This window comes from Zingiber officinale, chromosome 2A, assembly GCF_018446385.1.
Source record: "Zingiber officinale cultivar Zhangliang chromosome 2A, Zo_v1.1, whole genome shotgun sequence".
In the NCBI taxonomy this organism is placed as follows: Eukaryota; Viridiplantae; Streptophyta; class Magnoliopsida; order Zingiberales; family Zingiberaceae; genus Zingiber; species Zingiber officinale.
Genome location: NC_055988.1, coordinates 136305870 through 136325852, shown reverse-complemented (window position 1 = coordinate 136325852; position 19983 = coordinate 136305870). Strand labels below are relative to the sequence as shown.

The 19983-nt window shown below is 43.4% G+C and overlaps 1 long non-coding RNA gene across 1 annotated transcript; it reads left to right on the top strand.

Annotated features, from left to right (window-relative positions):
* Window positions 1–2180: 2180 nt before the first annotated feature.
* LOC122040066 lies at window positions 2181–4486 on the top strand. The gene is made up of 2 exons (XR_006128494.1): window positions 2181–2445; window positions 4449–4486. It is a non-coding gene; the product is annotated as an uncharacterized LOC122040066 (long non-coding RNA).
* The last annotated feature ends 15497 nt before the right edge of the window (window positions 4487–19983 follow it).

Here is a 19983-nt window from a genome sequence, read left to right as displayed (position 1 = left end):
TAAGAAAAGGATGTAGTAAGAAGTTATGTTTTCGGTTTTTCATTACCTGCATGATTTGAATTATTAAACTGCGTGGTTGTGGTTAGTTTTCATCTCTTATTAAACTGCGTGGTTGATTGAAATATATTTCCAGCCGCCTGTGGCTGAGTATATTATGCTTGTATTATGGAAAATGGTCACCGGTACAGGGGAGACTCTGTCGAAATTTTTCGGTAGGGTTTTCCTAGAGATTTTTAATAAACCGGTTAAGTAGAGTTAGTAGATAAGTAACGGTCACTCTTAGAGAGTAGTAGTAGTAGTAAGAAGGGTGGTCGCTACAGTTGGTATCAGAGGAGGTCTCATTCTCTAGCATCACACATCAGCACCAGCTTTGTCGTCTCCAAGTAAGAAAGTATTTAAAATTATTTCTTTATTCTGCTTTCCTTATTATTAACTGCAGTATAGAGTATTTGTTTTTAAGTGCTTAAGTAAGATAGAAGATTTTGTTTCTCTTTTCTTTATTCATATATATATATATATGATTAGAAAGGGTTAGAGAAGCTATTTGGCCTTTTCCTCTGCATAATTGGATGTCAAGAAGAGGACATCCCCGTACCGTTTATACTGAGAACCAAGATCAGGAGAACGAAGAGCCCAGAACCCCTGGGCGTATTCTCTCTGAAGTTGTTACTCAACTTCAGAGACAAGTAGCGAGCAGCAGCAAGTGATTGCCAATCTAATGACCAATCAGAAGCCAGCTCCTCCCACTCCCCCAACCATTAATGTGGAGACTCTAGTGGTGACTGAAGTTCTATCAGTTGCCCTAGAAGTCGCCACAACACCTAGAAGACAAGAAGCATACCTCATCTAGTGGCTGAAGCTGAAACCAGAGAGATTCTCAGGCACGACTGAGCCCTGGGGTGCCCAGGCTTGGTTCAAGACACTTGAGAGCACAATGGAGCTTCTTGACTGACCAGAAGTCGAGAAGGGTAAGTGTGCCTCTTTTTGCCTATCTGGAGATGCTTATATGTAGTGGGAGCAAGTTAAGAGTAAGAGAGCAGTCAACCAGATGAGCTGGGTTGACTTTGAGATAGAGTTTTACTAAGAGTTCTTCCGCCAACGGATCACCCATTTGCTGGCAAGAGGCAGGTGAAAGAAGAGAGATGGAAGTGAAACTGTGCATTCAGACAGAGTTGATAGATGAGACTACTCAGGCTATTCAGAAGATCAGACAGAGAATTGAGACTGCCCAGAGTAGACAGAAGAGTAGGCCACTTGAATTCCAAGTAGGGGATTCAATCTTTCTCAAGGTTGCTCCTATGAAGGGAGTGATGAGATTTGGCAAGAAGGGCAAATTAAGTCCTCGTTATGTAGGACCTTACCTGATCATAGAGAGGATTGGGAAAGTAGCTTACAGGCTGGACTTACCACAAGACATGTCAGCAATACACAATGTATTTCATGTCTCCATGCTAAAGAAGTGTCTCCATGACCCGAGCCAAGTGATTCAGCCTCAGTCAGTGCAGATCCAAGAGGATCTTAGTTATGAGAGCAGACCTACACAGATAGTGAACAGAGCAGTCAAGAGACTAAGAAATAAAGAAGTACCACTAGTGAAGGTCGACTAGCAGAACCAGAAGCACGAGGAAATTACTTGGGAGCGTGAGGACAGTATGAGACTGAAGTATCCAGAATTGTTCTAAGTTTGAGGACGAACTTTTTATAAGGCATGGGGAATTGTAATGACCCAATTTTCCCTATTTCAAGTTCTAAAAGTCCATAAAAATATTTGGAAATACTTTTAAAATATTCTAGAGATTTTTAGGAATTTTTACGTAATTTTTGGAGGTCGTTTAGTAGGGTTACAAAAAGAAAGAAGTTTAAAAAAACGTTGAAGGTGAGATTCGAACCCACGACCTCGGGTCGGACTGACCGAAGCAAAACCGACCCAACCAACTGAGCTACACGATTTTCTAAACCTTATATGGTGAAAATTAAATTTATAGCATAGTTAATGATTAGGGAATAAATTGGAAAAAAAATGCGCGGCTGAGGGATTGAAGCCGAGACCCCTTGTTTCGGTTAAAAGCCAGTTAACCAGCTGTGCCGACGAGTTTTTGTTAATTAAGGAAAGAATGTATTATATTTAAGGTACAGTTAATAATAAAAAAACTCTAGTTATAAGAAAGGGAATTAGGGTTTGGATTTCCGGAAAACAAAACATTTTCTCTCAAAATTCTTCTCCTTCTCGCGACGGTGCGCGGAGATTTCTGCTCTTGGGCGGAAACGCAGCGGTGGCTAGGGTTGGTTTTCCGACGGCCGGCGAGCTCCCTTCTCCGCGGATTCTTCACAAGTCCGAGTTTCTCTTGGCAAGCAGAGCGCGCGGAGCACAAAGAAGAGCCGGGATCTTCATCTCTCCGCAAACCCTAGAAGCTGCCGTCGGTTGTAAGTCAAGGAAAGCCTAAGGTGAGTTGCTTCTCACCTGCAGTAGGAGTCGTTTCGCGACTTGGTTTTGGTTTTGAATTGGGTTTATGCTCGGTGGATTTTTGATTCTCCTAAAGGTTTCTTTGCGAGCTCTCTGATCGTTCTCTGTTTGCAAAAATGCCTAGCCGAGTTGTTAGATGAATGTATAAGTTGCGTGTTAGATTCTACAGCCTTATAGTTAACATTGATCTAATCTATGAAGAGGTTTTGCTCTCCTGTTGAATTGTTGTAGGAATTGGTTAGTTAGTCATTCATAAATTAAGATTGGATGTTAGATGAAATTGGGTTATGTTATAAGTTGTTCTGTTGCTGTACACGAAATAGCAGATAAATGCTATAGCCATACCATGCAAAACATCATGTAAAGAGCCTATAGTTGCAAACTCATAGGCCTACGGACACATATTTCCTTCCACACAGTATCCTAGAATCTCAACAAAATTTTCATGCTTTAATCTGGATATCATTTGAGCCATCTTCAGAAGCATCAAGTTTTTCACAGCAACATGCTTTTCATTGTCTAGAATTGCAAAGTACACCCTTCCATATGACCCTATCCCAGCAGGTTTTAGCTTGAGTTGGAGCTTGCTGTGCAGGTTCGGTGGTGTTACTAATCCTTAACATGCTGCTAGACTTAGTGTTATAAATTCTTAACATGCTGCTAGACTTAGTGTTATTAATCCTTATCATGTTGCTAGACTTTGTGTTATTAATTCTTTGACACAGATTTAAATTCCTTCTTAGTGTAGTGTTAGTTTCTTGGTTTTCTTGAATAACATGAACAACCTTAGTTTCGGTTTCTATTAGCTGAACACAGTAGCTTCCATTTGCTATTAGATATGCATAAGCAGATTTTCTAGCTTTCACTTGTTATTAGTTGGGCACGAACAGCCCTTAATCCAAGTACTTAGTGTGAGCTTTCTTGATATATATTAAGCGTGATCAAGTCTATTTAATACCATTGCAAACTTAGTTTCTTTGTTATTCTATAAGCATGAGCAATTTTTCATTTGCTAATAATTAAGCATGATCAGTTTAGCATGGGCAGTTTTATTTTAGAGTAGGCTTAAAGAAATCAAATTCAGTTTTTCTTGATTCATATCTGTTGTAGCATGCTTAGAGAGCTCAGTTTGCTTTCCTTTGATTTATGTTAATTGTAGCATGTTTTAAAGAAGTTTGATTTGTTTTCTTTTGTTTGATTCTGTTGATACATGCTTAAAGAAACCTGTTGCTCTATAAAAACTCTAGGATCTACCTGTAGGTGGGAAGAATAAGAGTTTTAATAATCCTTTAGAGATTTATAAGAAGTTATAAGAAAGAGAGACCAAGGTCTTAATAGGATCCCTAATTTTAAGAATTGGGATCAGTAGCATATCAAGTGCTCAAAGAAATGCCAAGACATTTTATTATAAGAGAATTGAAGAATAACAAGTATAAGGAAGTTATAGTTAAAAAGAAAGTATTTTACTTTTAATGGCATGTACCGGACACAAGGTCCATTGGGTGGGCTCCTAGATCACCCCTAGGCACAAGATCGCCTAGAAGTACCTTAGTAGTTTCGGGATTAGCTACCTCGACTCTTACTAAGGATGCGCGCAAATTGGTACAATGCCGGGCCCAAAAGAAGTTTATTATTATTTTGAAGTATTAAAGTATAAGTTTTTGAAACAAGCTTCAAATATGTTTAGAATTAGAAAGTTTAGTTTCTTGTTGTTTGAAGCATTCAGTAGTAGTTTTATTTGTTTCTTGCTATTATATTATTTAACATGTTTAGCTTTATTTGCTTTCAGCATGCTGTTATAGTTTTATTCTTATAAGCATGATTAGCTATACATGTTTAGTATTTCAGTTAGCATGATTCCTTTGCTATATATGAGCATGAGTAGTTTTATATGTTAGCATTCAGTTTTAGCATGTTTTTATTTATATACATGCATATCGAGTTTTTGTGAGTAGATAGCGCTCACTAAGCTTTATGCTTTTAGACTGCATTTCCTCCTACTGCAGATAAAGGGAAAGAAAAGATACAGTGAAGGAAGGCGACAAGGAGATGCAAGAGGAGTGTGTGATGTGTGGACTATGGAGGTCCTAGGGACTTAGCCAAGGAATTCATTTAGTTTAAGAATGTGATTAGTTTGATTTCTTATTAAGTTGATAAGAAAAGGATGTAGTAAGAAGTTATGTTTTCGGTTTTTCATTACCTGCATGATTTGAATTATTAAACTGCGTGGTTGTGGTTAGTTTTCATCTCTTATTAAACTGCGTGGTTGATTGAAATATATTTCCAGCCGCCTGTGGCTGAGTATATTATGCTTGTATTATGGAAAATGGTCACCGGTACAGGGGAGACTCTGTCGAAATTTTTCGGTAGGGTTTTCCTAGAGATTTTTAATAAACCGGTTAAGTAGAGTTAGTAGATAAGTAACGGTCACTCTTAGAGAGTAGTAGTAGTAGTAAGAAGGGTGGTCATTACAGAACCAAATAGAGAAACTGCTGGCGGCCAAGCAGCACAAGTCTTCTGGCCTAGAAACCAGGGTAGCTGGGCTTGAAGCCCAAGTTAAGTCCCACGATCAGGAGATCAAGCTGGCGACTAACAGGAAAAATAGGGTCGTTTCTTATTTAGAGGCAAAGAATATGCAGGCTCGAACGCTGGAGCAACGCATCCAAGAACTGATCGGTTTGCTGTCCACCGAGCAAGAAAGTCGCTCGGCTGATGAAGCTAAATTTCAAGGAGACAAGAAGGATCTCTAGGATGCCCTTGAAGCTGCCCGAGCTGCCTTCAAGGAGTATCAAGACGACGAATCAGGCCGTTTCACGGTGATGAGGCAGAACTATTTCCGCTCGGACGAGTTCGGCGAGAAGTTCAGTGATTGGCTAGTCCTAGCCTTTGAGGAAGCCATCCAGGCTACAACTGCTTATCTGAAGGCTAAGGGTCATCTTCCGGAGACGGTGTCTATCCCCCCCAGAGACCTGGCCGGACTGCTAGAAACCATCCCTGAGCCCATCTTTGATGTTTTGGAGTGAGGAGTGTCTTTAAATTTTAAAGTTTCATTTGTATACTCGCCGTTCAGCGAGTTAATATTATCCGTACTTATCTGACTTTTATCCTGCTTTTGTCTATATACTAGTCGTGCATTGAGTCAATACATCCTTTCAATTCTGTTCTTATTTACTTCTCCGAACGCATTCTTTCCGAGCGGCATTCGGCGGTCTTTTGACCGGGGGGTTTATAGTCGCCGGTCCGACTCTGGGATTTAACGTCGCCGCTCGACGATCTTCGGGCCGGGGGGTTTATAGTCGCCGGTCCGACTCTGGGATTTAACGTCGCCGCTCGACGGTCTTCGGGCCGGGGGGTTTATAGTCGCCGGCCTGACTATGGGATTTAACGTCGCCGCTCGACTGTCTTCGGGTCGGGGGTTTATAGTCGCCGGTCCGACTCTGGGATTTAACGTCGCCGCTCGATGGTCTTCGGGCCGGGGGGTTTATAGTCGCCAGTCCGACTCTGGGATTTAACATCACCACTCGACGATTTTCGGCCCGGGGGGTTTATAGTCGCCGGTCCGACTCTGGGATTTAACATTGCCACTCGACGGTCTTCGGGTCGGGGGGTTTATAGTCGCCGGTCCGACTCTGGGATTTTACGTCGCCGCTCGACGGTTTGATGGAGATGACCGTTCGGTAGAAATCGGTATACCCTTGTATTTTATGATGTCATTCCTGCAGCTAAAGGGTACAGGAGAACGAAAACATGCTTAAATGATTACATTGGCGCACCTTTCACCCAGCTCGGTACGACTAGAGATGGTTCACGCTCCATGGTCATTCCAACCGTCGTCTGTCTTGATCTTTGAGATAGTAGGCGCCCGATCGGAGCTTTTCAATGACCTTAAAGGGGCCGACCCATGGGGCCTCCAGCTTACTCAAATCGCCGACCGACTTTACCTTCTTCCATACCAGGTCGCCAACCTGAAACGCTCTGGGGATTACTCGCTTGCTATAATTCTGCTTCATCTTTTGCCGGTATGCCATTAGCCGAGCGACTGCTTTAGCTCGCTCCTTTTCAATCAAATCCAGCTCCAGCTGTCTCCGTTCGGTGTTGTCCTTGTCGTAGCCCAATATCCGCTCGAACTCTACACTGACTTCGACTGGGGCGACCGCCTCTCCTCCATATACCAAGTGAAACGGAATAACGCCCGTTCCCTCCTTTGGGGTCGTGTGGATAGCCCATAGCACGCCCGGTAATTCATCCACCCATCTTCCCCCTATATGGTTGAGCCGAACGCGAAGAATCTGAAGGATCTCCCAATTGGTGACCTCGGTCTGCCCATTGCTTTGGGGATATACTACCGAAGTGAAGTGCTGTTGGATGCCGTACCCTTCGCACCATGCTTGGAGCTCTTGACTGGTGAACTGCCGCCCATTGTCGGACACGAGCCATCGGGGAATGTCAAACCGACATATTATGTGCTGCCAGATGAACTTCTTGACCATCTGCTCGGTTATTCTTGCTAGCGGCTCAGCCTCAACCCATTTTGAGAAATAGTCTACCGCTACCAATAAGAACTTCCGATGTCCGGTCGCCATGGGAAAAGACCTTACAATATCCATACCCCACTGGTCGAACGGGCAGGATACCGTAGACGCCTTCATCTCCTCCGTTGGCCGATGGGAGAAGTAGTGGTGTTTCTGGCAGGAAAGGCAGTGGGCGACGGTCCGGGCGGCATCTTCCTGAAGGGTTGGCAAGAAGTACCCCGCTAGCAGGATCTTCCTTGCCAGTGAGCGGCCACCCGAATGTCCTCCGCAAGATCCCTGATGCACTTCCTTCAATATATATTCCGCATCCTCTGAGCTGATGCACTTTAACAACGGTCGGGAGAAGGCCTTCTTGTAGAGCTGGTCCCCTATGAGGGTGAGCCGATTGACCCTTCTTCTTAGTATCTGGGCTTCCTCTCGATCGGGAGGTGTAGTTCCAGAGCGTAAAAATTCCATTATGCATGTTCTCCAATCGCTCGGGAACGTGAGGCCTTCCATTCTATCGATGTGTGCCACCAAAGATACATGCTCGATCGGTTGTTGGATGACGACCGACGATATTGAACTCGTGAGTTTAGCTAATTTGTCTGCTGCCTGGTTCTCCGTTCGGGGAATCTTCTGTATGACAACTTCCTCGAAGTTGGTTTTGAGCTTCTTGAAGGCGTCCGCATAGAGCCTGAGTCGTGCGTTGTTTATTTCAAAAGCTCCTGAAAGCTGTTGGGCGGCGAGCTGAGAGTCCGAGTAGAGGTCCACCCGACCAACCCCCACATGTCGAGCAGCCTGCAGACTGGCTATGAGGGCCTCATATTCAGCTTTATTATTTGTTGCTCGGTAATCCAGCCGGACAGACAGATGCATCCGCTCTTCTTGAGGAGAAAGTAGTAAGATACCGATTCCGCTTCCGAGCCGAGTGGACGATCCATCTACAAATATTTTCCATAAAGCTGCTGGCTTGGGGTTCCGTACTTCAGTTATGAAATCTGCTAAGGAATGTGCCTTAATTGTCGTTCGAGGCTGGTACTGGATGTCGAATTCACTGAGCTCGGTCGTCCATTTGATAAGTCATCCGGACGCCTCTGGGTTGAGGAGGACTCTCCCTAGAGGATTGTTCGTCATAACAATTATCGTGTGTGCCAAGAAGTAAGGTCGGAGCCTCCGAGCAGCGAGGACTAACGCGAAAGCAAGCTTCTCGAGACCAGTGTAGCGGGATTCGACATCCTTCAGAATGTGACTCAGAAAATACACCGGCTGTTCTTCGCCGTCCAATCGTACCAACACCGAGCCAACATCATGCTCGGTCGATGATAAATAGACGTGGAGTGGCTCGCCGATAATTGACTTGGCTAATACAGGCAGGGAGTTCAGATAAACCTTCAAAGCTTTGAACGCCCGATCACATTCTTCATCCCACTGGAATTTAGTAGCTCGGCGCAGAATTTTGAAGAAGGGCAAGGCTCGGTCGGCCGTCCGGGAGATGAATCGCGATAATGTTGTTATCCGACTGGTGAGACGCTGAACTTCCTTAAGATTTCTGGGTGGCGGCATATCCTACAATGCCTTCACCTTGCTAGGGTTCGCCTCAATGCCACGCTCGGTGACTATGTATCCCAGGAAGCGTCCACCTTTGGCTCCGAACAGACACTTCTGGGGGTTCATCTTGACTCCGTACGTTCTCAGCGTCCGGAAGGTTTCCTCTATATCTGCACACAGATCAGGCGCTCGAAGTGATTTAATGAGTATGTCATCTACGTATACCTCCAAGTTCCGCCCGATCTGCTTCCAGAACACCTTGTTCATGAGCCGTTGGTACGTCGCTCCGACATTCTTTAGTCCAAATGGCATCACGTTGTAGCAGTAGGTGTCGTCCGCCGTAACGAAGCTGACTTTCTCTTGGTCTTCTCGAGCGAGCGGCACTGATGATAACCCTGATAAGCATCCAACATGCATATCAGTTCGCACCCAGCGGTCGAGTCCACCATTTGGTTGATCCGAGGCAGCGGGTAAAAATCCTTCGGACACGCCTTGTTCAGGTCACGGAAGTCGATGCAGACTCTCCATTTGTTGTCGGGCTTGGAGACTAGCACCACATTTGCGAGCCAACTTGGGAACTGTACCTCGCGTATGTGGTCAGCCTCCAGGAGCTTCTCGACTTCCGCTGGTATGATGACGTTCTGCTCGACACTATAGTCCCGCTTCCTTTGCTTGACGGGACGAGCGTCCGGCCGGACGTGTAGCTCGTGCTACGCGACGCTTGGCGAGATTCCTGGCAGCTCGTGCATTGACCACGCGAAGACATCGTGGTTTTGTTGGAGGCATCTGGTCAGCTCCTCCTTCTGGCTTGCCTCCAGGTCGGAGGCTATGAACGTCGTGGCCTCCGATCGAGCAGGGTGTATCTGTACCTTCTCCTTTTCTTCATAAACAAAAATAGGCGGCTTTTCGGTTATAGCGTTTACCTCGATACGGGGGGCCTTCCGAGCGGACCTCGACTCGGCTCGCACCATCTCCACATAGCAACGTCGTGCTGTCAACTGATCGCCTCTAACTTCTCCCACTTGGTTTTCCATGGGGAACTTGATCTTCTGATGGAAAGTTGAGATGACAGCTCGGAACTCGTTGAGGGTTGGTTGGCCCAAAATGACGTTGTACGCCGAGGGAGCGTCCACAATGATGAAGTTAGCGGTTCGCGTCGTCCTGAGTGGCTCTTCCCCGAGCGAAATGGCCAACTTCGTCTGACCGACTGGTTGAACCTCGTTACCGGTGAATCTGAACAAGGGTGTGGTCATTGGTAGCAGCTCCGCCCTGTCGATCTGGAGCTGGTCGAACGCCTTCGTGAAGATGATGTTGATCGAACTCCCTGTGTCAATAAAGATGCGATGAATAGTGTAGTTCGACTTATCGCTTGGATGATGAGGGTGTCATCGTGCGGCACTTCGACTCTCTCGAGGTCGCCAGGACCGAAGCTGATCGCCGGCCCGTTCGCCTTCTCTGGGCTGCATCCCACGGCATGTATTTCCAAGCGTCAGGCGTACGACTTGAGGGCTCGGTTGGAGTCACCGCCTGTTGGTCCACCAGCGATGATATTGATTTCCCCCCGAGCGGTATTACTTCTATTTTCTTCCTCCCGAGCAGATGGTCTGGCTTGCTCATGGGAGACTCGGGGGTTGGCCCTTGGCTGGTGATGGTGCTGCTGATGGTGGTGCTGCTCGGGTGTACGCCTAGCTGTTCGCCTCTCAGCGTGTTGATGATGAGCTCGCCTGTCCGGTGAGGGTGATCGGCGGTGATAGTTCCTCGGCTCAGGTTGGCTGACCGGGGGGAGACTCCGACAGTCTCGAGTGTTGTGGGTGACTGATTGATGGATTTTGCAAAACATGGGCGTCCATACCTTGCCTTTTTGTCTAGGCCGCTCGACCGCAATGTGCTGAACGGCGGGCAACCTGGAATCTTCAGGGGGTCTCATCCCCTCGGCACGTGGTCCTCTCGGCGGTTGTTGGTTGGTGTGTGTTCTCCATTCGGTTTGGGCTGGGGGCTTGCCTGGCGCTTCCTTCTTTCGGGCCGCTTGCACTTCCTCCACGTTAATATACTCACTTGCTTTTTTCAGCATGTGGTTGTAGTCACGGGGCGACTTCTTGATGAGCGAGCGAAAGAATTCCCCGTCGACTAAGCCTTGTGTAAAAGCATGCATCATTGTCTCAGACGAGACCGTGGGGATGTCCATAGCTGCTTGGTTGAAGCGTTGGATGTAGGCTCGGAGAGTTTCTCTTGGCCCTTGCTTCATGGAAAAGAGGCTGACGCTGGTCTTCTTATAGCGTCGACTGCTGGCAAAGTGATGGAGGAATGCCGTTCTGAAGTCTCTGAAGCTCTGAATGGATCCGTCCGGTAACCTCCGGAACCAGCGTTGTGCCGAACCGGATAATGTAGTAAGGAAGACTCTGAATTTGACTCTGTCGGTGTATTGATGAAGAGTAGCAGCATTATCGAACTTACCGAGATGGTCGTCCGGATCGGTTGTACCGCTATACTCTCCGATCGATATGGGAGCGTAATGCTTTGGGAAAGGGTCTTGTAAGATCGCCTTGGAGAACTGGCGATTGACCCGCTCGGGGGATGACCCTGCACACAACGCCTTCCCCTTCCTAGCGTCCCGCACGGGCGCTTCGTCTAACGATCCCTAGTTGCCTAGGGCCAACTCCGACGGAGTCTGGAATAGCGACCGATGAAACGGAATAGGGGTGGCTGGCGCGTCTCCTGGTGTGCCGGTCTGCCCCTTGTTCTGTGCCCATGTAGAGTATTGTTCCGGTCGGTCTTCCATTGCTGCTCGGTCCTCATAAACCGAGGCGGCCTGCTGAGCTACCCGCTCGGCCTGGGCCTTCTGTTGTTGCTCGACCATCTTCGCAGCTCGCGCTTGGACGAATGCGTCGAGCTCCTTGGGAGAGAGTGTCACCATGAGTTGGCGTCCAGCTTCTTCCATCTTCTCTGCTCGGATTCAGGTGCGTTCCCACAGACGGCGCCAATTTGATCTCGTCCGAACGCTGAGTCGATGAAGGCTGGGGACGTGGCACTCTCTGCTGCCTCCGAGTGATCTCCTCAGTGACGTGGACCTCCGAGGAACCTGCGACAAAATCGGGCCGGGAAGGGGTTCTCGGCGATGGCCCTCCGACGCTCAAGTTAGGCAGCGACAAGATGAAGCAAAGGCAAAATAAAGAGACTGTGGCTACAGTAGAATAGAAAAACCCATACCTCCGTCGAAGTCCGGGGGTCTTTATATAGGACCCCGGAGAGGCGCGTGCACACTTCCCGAGGCGTGCACGCTCCTCAAAGCATACCTCGGAATGGTTGTGTCAAAAAAGTGTGTCTAACGCCATATCGTAACTGCCCGAGCATATCTTTGCCACGACAGTGGAAACTTCCACCGTACGATCCTTGGTACAGCCCGGCCGCTGACCATGCTGATTGTCGGCGGCAGGTGTCTCGAGAATGATATCACTAGCTGCCCTTTTTGTCCTCTTCTAAGTCTTTTGTCTCTTACCAGGTCGGACGGGGCGTCCGCTCGGCCTCCAAAGCGCTCGGGTGTGCATGCGCATCGGACCGGGCGAGAAGGCCGCTCGGGAGCGATCTGGTTGACCTGTGGTTCGGCCGAGCGGATCGGTCGCTCAGCACGACGGTTCCGTTATAAGGGAACTTGTGAACGTCAGAAGCTCGACCCCAGGTCGAGCTGTCACGCACCGGCCCGGGATTTACTCTGGCTGGTCGGCCAGGCGACTTCCCTACCCCACTCAGCCGGAACTTTGACTCTCCCGTGTTGTTGACCCCTACCTATGTGGGCCCCCGATCCTTATCATCGGATCACATAATAATAATAATAATAATAATAATAATAATAATAATAAGCTTTTAGCAACACTTGGAATTAACGAGGGAAATAGTTGTTTCTTTAATTTAGAGCAAATTGACGTGAAAAATGTTGACCAAATTAAGGATTAGTATTAAAGTTGTGTGAACACAGATAGATGAACATGAAGGTTATTAAAGTTGTGTGAACACAGATGGATGAACATGAAGGTTTTCTTAATCATGATTTCTAACACAAATTCTAATTAGTAAAGTACTTGCAAATGGATGAACATGAAGATTTTCTTAATCATGAATTCTATGTTCTAATGGATCGGAACTAATTAATATCAAGATTTTACAGTAGAAATTAATTAAACAAAAAAAAATAATGAACCTAATGTTGGATTGAAAGCGTTAGAGGGGGATGAATAGCGCTTGTGGCTATTTCGTTCGTTTCTAAAAACTATCGAGTAAATACGCAGTGAAAAAGTTATAAACACAGAAGCAACGCTAACACTGTTTCTTTTACTTGGTTCAGAGCCTGTGACGACTCATACTCTAGGCCCACGATCGTTGATCGCTTTCATTGGACAATCACTATAGGTCCGAAATTCTTTACAGGAATGTAAGTACAAGTACAGACTAAAGAATGATTATACCAACAATCCAAAATGAAGAAAGTAGTCATCTGATCCCATCCGGAAGCTGAGTCGGATGGAGGTGGTCGCGGTGTCGCCGGTGTTGACGGAAAGTCACTGGGCCTCTTGTACGATCTGGCAACCTGCAAAAAAAAGCTTCCACGGGCAACTGACGAAGAAGATGACGAAGTTGCTGATCCTGCGCACACTCAGATGAGCCCATCAGTCGTTAGAGACCCGAAACCAGGGAAAAAGTCCCCGGGTCAAGCCCTCCGACGCTCAAGTCAGGTACTTTTTCCCCAAAAGCATAGAGAAAGGACAAAAAGTAAAGATGAGTAAGAAATGACGAGTGAGCGTACCTGCATAAGGGACAAAGCATCCCTTTTTATACTGCAACAGATGTTTCTGGGGCCTGGCGGGTGTCAGGGAATGCCGGTTGTTAGGCTTTGTCTGGCGATGAATGACACGCGACACGTTCTCATCGGCCGGCGACAGAACCAAAGGGGTAATGAGCCCCGGCTGTTAGCATATTTCCTGACACTCTGATTATTCTCTAACAGGCAGTTACGATTCCCTTGCTTGCTTGTCCTGTAGTGCCTGGCATCCTCCGCTCGTGATTGCTATGCTGGGTCTTTACACTTGCTAACCCCGTTCTAATATCTTGCTAACCTCGATCTGATATCGCCTCCAGACCTGTACTTCTAACCTTGTCCTATGCATCTCATATTGCAGACCCCGACCGATCTTGCCTCCTATTGGCATTACGTGTCGCGCCCTGTATACCTTAGTTCGGTTCTATTTATCCCGACTCTCAAGCTGTATGTCTGACTTCATCTAACCCGACCTGTATGCCTACCTCCAACTTTGCTTATCTTGGACCATGAGGATATAAATCCTGCCCTGCATCCTTGGCTGACACATCCTGACACATACGTTGAGCCGTAAGGCTATAAATCCTGACTTGTGTACATCAGTCTGCTTCCGCTAATCTTGAGTTCCGACATGTACTCTTTGATGCCTTTATTCCATGCCTTGAGGATGTAAGTCCTGACCTGTATCCTCAGTAAGCATATGCCAGGTCTATATACCGACCTGCTTCGGTTCGTAATCTATGATTTGTACCTCCCGACCTGTAAGTCAGGTCTGTAAACCGACATGCTTCTGTCCTCCATAATCCATGATTTGTATGTCCCGACCTGTACACCAAGTCTGTATTCCTACCTGCTTTTGATTGCTGTTATCCATGGCTCGTATGTCCCGACTTGTACGCCAGGTCTGTATTCCGACCTGCTTCGGTCCGTAATCTATGATTTGTACCTCCCGACCTGTAAGTCAGGTCTGTAAACCGACTTGGTTCTATCCTCCATAATCCATGATTTGTATGTCCCGACCTGTACACCAGGTCTGTATTCCAACCTGCTTCTGACTGCTGTTATCCATGACTCGTATGTCCCGACATGTACGCCAAGTTTGTATTCCGACTTGCTTCGGTCTGTAATCTATGTTTTGTACCTCCTGACCTGTAAGTCAGGTCTATAAACCGACCTACTTCTGTCCTCCATAATCCATGATTTGTATGTCCCGACCTGTACACCAGGTCTGTATTCCGACCTGCTTCTGACTGCTGTTATCCATGGCTCGTATGCCCCAACCTGTACGCCAGGTCTATATTCCGACCTGCTTCTGCCCTTTGTTACCCATGGCTCGTATGTCCCGACCTGTACGCCAGGTTTGTATTCCGACCTGCTTTGGTCTGTAATCTATGATTTGTACCTCCCGACCTGTAAGTCAGGTCTGTAAACCAACTTGCTTCTTTCCTCCATAATCCATGATTTGTTTGTCCCGACCTGTACGCCAGGTCTGTATTCCGACCTGCTTCGGTCCGTAATCTATGATTTGTACCTCCCGACCTGTAAGTCAGGTCTGTAAACCGACTTGCTTCTGTCCTCCATAATCCATGATTTGTATGTCCCGACCTGTACACCAGGTCTGTATTCCGACCTGCTTCTGACTGCTGTTATCCCTGGCTCATATGTCCTGACCTGTACGCCAGGTCTGTTTTGCGCCAAAGGCCCTTCTCTTTGTACCACCTGGCCTGTGGGCTCAGTCCTTAACTGTACCTGGTCTGTGGGCCTGCCCTTCAGTGTCATTGAGACTGGATCTTGTCCAACTTGTAATCATACCCTTTGACTGCCCCGTCAGCTAGGACTCTGACCATGGCCACGCAAACTTGACTTTTGACCATGGCTATGCAAGCTTGACTTTTGACCTCCATAGGGGCTAGACTTTTGACCATTCCATGGGCTTGACTTTTGGCCACGTCATCCGCCTGACCCCCTTCTCATGCACTGTATTATTAGCTAAACTTGAGTTAAAAACTTAGCTGAAAGGGAAAAATATTTAGTTAAAAACTTGAGTTAATAAATACTTAGGTTTGAAAAATATTTTCTTGAAAAAAAATATTTAGGAAAAAAGTTTAAGTACTTAAAAAGCTAAGTATTAAAAAAAATTCGATAAACACTAAGCAAAAGTAGTTTATATTTAAAAATTTAAATTAACATTAAGCTTCTTAATTCAACATTAAAAATAATGATACAATATTAAGCTGAAAGTTAATTTTTATTTCATCACTAGGTCAAAAATAATTTGTACTTTAAAACTAAGTTAAAAATAATTTTTAACAGCAGGTAGAATAATTTTTATTTTAACATCAAGTTTAAAAATAAGTAAAAGAAAAAATTTTCAATTAAAAACTGAAGGATTTAAATATATATATATATATATATATATATATATATATATTTATATATTTACATATTAAAAAAAACCTAACTTGGGCTTAATTTACAAATCCTTCTTTCACTTCCCCTTGATTAATGTCCCAAAAAAGATTTAAGGTCCTAGAGTCCAAGCATGTAAATTAAAAAAACTTAACAATTGTTATATATTTTCCTAATTTTCCATCTCAACAATTCTAGGTTATCAAGCTTATTCAACTTATGAGTGAGTGTAAGATGGAGTTAACTTTATTTTAATTTTATCAATATTTAAAAATATTGAAATTAAAATTTAAAATATAAATTTGAATTCTCAATGAGTTTATTTTTTTTTAAATATGAGTAAACTTTTTTTTGTTGTTTTGAAGATTTTGAAAATTAAGTTTGCGATTATAATATGATTTGAAAATTAGAAATAATTAAGATTTTAGAGATATAAGGATTAATAATTTAAAATCAAATAATTAAGATTTTTAAATTTTTACTATGATTAAGATTTTGAAAATTACATCACTTAATTTTTGTTTGAAATTAATTTAGTTAATTATAATGATTTGAAAGTAATTATCATTTTGAAAAAATAATTTGAAAATACTTATGGAATTAAGTAAGATTTTGAAAGTGAATTAAAATTAATTATAAAATTAAGTAAGATTTTGAAATTAATTATGATTTTAAAATTAAAATTAATGGAGATTTTGAAATTAATTATAATTTTAAAATTAAAATTAAGTGAGATTTTGAAATTAATTATAATTTTAAAATTAATTATAAAATTGAGTAAGATTTTGCAATTAATTATGATTTTAAAATTAAAATTAAGTGAGATTTTGAAATTAAGATTAAGCTATCTTAATTGAATTAATTAACTATTTTAATTCTAGATCCATCTCACCCTTTTCTATATTTTCAATCAGGGAACCTTAATAAGTTTGTGATATGATTAATTTTAATCTTCAATTTAAATTCCATCTAAGGATTGATTTACATTTGAGTTAGACTCAAGTTTTAAAATAAGTTAATTAAATATTTATTTCGAAGTTAATTCCACCTTCTTTCTTCATTGCTTCTGGTTTGGACAATCCGGCTTGTAATGTCCCTTCTGGTTACAGCCGTAGCATGTAACTCCAATCTTGACCTTCGAATTTGATTGAGTTGCCTTTTTCTTTTTGCACATTTTTCGTACGAGTTTTACTAGTTCGACAGTAATCTCATCATCGTCTTCCGAGTCCGATTCATCTTTGGACTTGGGTTTAATCTGATGCTTTTTTCTCGCCTCCTTTCCCTTGCTTGTACCTGCAAACAATGCAACACCTTTCTCGACTGGTTGAGTATTAGTCTGTTCATGTAATTTAAATTCAGAAAACAACTCATCTAATTTAATTAAAGACAAATCCATAGAAACTTTGTAGGCATCGACCATGGATGCCCACAAAGTGTTCCTTGGAAAGGCATTAAGCGTGTACCTTATAATATCGCGGTTCTCCACTTTCTGTCCGATCGCGTGAGGTCTGTTTAGTAGATCTTGAACTCTCACATGATGTTGGCTAGCTGTTTCTCCTTCCTGCATTTTGATGTTATACAATTTATTAAAAAGTAAGTCACGCTTACCTTTGTGTCGGACGTGCCCTCGTGCAGTTCGATCAGTTTCTCCCACAATTCTTTTACACTTGAGAATGGGTCGACTCGGTTCAGCTCCTCCTTTGTAAGGCCGCATTGGAGGGTGTAGGTTGCTTTGGTGTTGGCCTCGACTTTCTTGATTATGCTTGTGTCCCAGTTCTCGCATGCTACCGGTTTTCCTGAGCCATCGAGTGGAAACTCTTGGTAGAGTAATCGAATACAAAGAGAATCTAACGTAAATGTAATAACCTGCACTTCCTTTAAGAAATAAAGTAAATGATTGAAATTAAGTTACCCAACACGATGTTGTAGAAGTTGAAGTGCCCGTGTGTTGGTGTCGATTTGCTTGTACCGGTTGGATGTAGCAGAGTAGTTGTGCGGTAGTAATAGCACAATATACACTTAGTTGAAGTAGTCAAATGATGAAAGAATCACATATAAGTGTTATATCTTGCCTACTAGCTGAACCCCTCTTATAAACAGTGTTAGAGGCACCTCCAATAGCTCTAGGGCACCTCTGGCACCTCTTATCCATGCATGAACTCTGTAGTTTATCTATGCAGAGGGCTCCTCCAACAGCTCCAGGGCACCTCCACGCCATGAAAGTTTATCCGAAAACTTTATCTCTGCGAGGGTACCTCCATCCTATCCAGAGCACCTCCGCGCAGCTCCAAGGCCCCTCCGTGAAACTCTGAGGTGCCTCGAATGCTGCTCATCCAAATTGATTTTTGCAATCCAATTTTGCAAGTTCATGTTAGCCCAATAAAAAAAATAATATGCAAAACAAAGTTAGCACATTTATAAAATAATATTATTAATTATATCTTGTCTTATCAAGACTAAGATCTAGTCATGGTCATAGCTTAGACTTCCAAAATAGATCTTAGTTGGACCAGCGCATATAACCCCATTGGGGTTCTTTCTACAAGTTCATGTTAGCCTAAACCTAACTAGACTTCAGCCTAGTGTCAGATCCCAATGAGTCTTTTAGTCCTGTATACTTAGCAAAAAGGTTAGACAATATAACATCTAACTTTAAACCATTTGTCATTCATCAAAACCTAAATTTGACTATTGGTGCTTAATTACACTAACAAATCTCACTAGGTAAATATGACTATCAAACATAATCTATCAAGATAGAATCCATCATCATACTAATAACCATATACAAGTAAAGTATCCAATCATGTTACATAATTCAAAACTCGACAGCCAAACTTAATAAGCTTTATGATTCTCAAAGCATTAAGCTAGAAGGAATATGCAGTGAGATATGACTCAAAACAAAGCAAAGTATATACAAGACTAAGCAAAGTGCACAGTGAGAAAGCAAAGTATGAAAGCAAACAAACAAATATAAAGATAAAGAAAAGTAAGAAAAAGAAAAGAAAGGAACAGACTCCCCTTTATTCTTGGCGGTTGAATGATATTCAATTGTAGTAGTTAAGTCGGGAGCAGGATGATTTGAGAGAAAATTTTCTTTGGCGATCATATATGATTCAGTTGTAGCCTCCAGCTTGAAGGTGGGATAACTGAAGTTGAATTAATGACCTCTCCCTCCACCATCTTCCCTTTGAAAGTTCTTCCAAATAGTTGAAGGAGGTTTAATTGGTGAATCCACCCCTGGATCTTGATTATTGCAAATGAAGTTAAGGTTACTTTTAACAGAAAATTTGGAGAAAGTATGTCTACAAGTGTTCTCTCCTAGCCAGGTTAAAAATTCTAAGCAATGATAATTAGCAACTTCTCATCCACCTTCAAGTCAGGTGGTTGCACAAAAACAATATCATCCTCATTTGAAACATCTAAAATTTCATTGATACTTTAACATGCATCCTCATCATCAACATACTTAACATCGTCAATAATTCCATTTAGAATTTTGCATGCATCATTATCATCAACATTTGCAACAACAATATCTTCATCTAAAGTTATGCATTTTATATCCATATCATCAGAATCTATAATATTAACAATTTCATTCTTGCATGCTTCATCATCACAATACAACAACTTAAAGGAGTCCTATAGAACAGTAGAATCAGAGAAAAGATTATCACAAACTATATAATTCATCTCCTCAAGCACATCGAAACCATTAGGAAGATTCTGTGAGCTGGAAGTTGATTGAAATCTTATGCTTGTAGTTAGCTGATGGATAATGTAAGTTGATCCATATGCATCTGCAAATTTTGTTTCGATGCATCAATGCTCTGGTGGGACTGAAGGCTACATGTTATTTGATGCACGAGATTTGCTCATTTTTATACTGAAGTCTCTATTTGACTGGGAGAAAAAGGCCCCTGATAAGATGGAAAAGGTTGAGCAATCTATTGTTGTGCATTTCCTACCTAAAATTTGAATGATCTATCAAATTAAGACTATAGGTATTTAACAATGAATCATACATATTCTATTGTTGGGGTTGGTATTATTGAGATTTGATGAGGGAAACATTAGCTTCTGCTATCTGATTAGTAAAGATAGAACTAGCACCTTAACAAGTTGGGACAAGCACATATCTCATAGGTCTCATTAACATCTCTAGTGACCATTAGTCTACTCCCAAATTGCAGTGAATTGGTGATCATGTTTTCCATGAGTTCTCTAGCAAT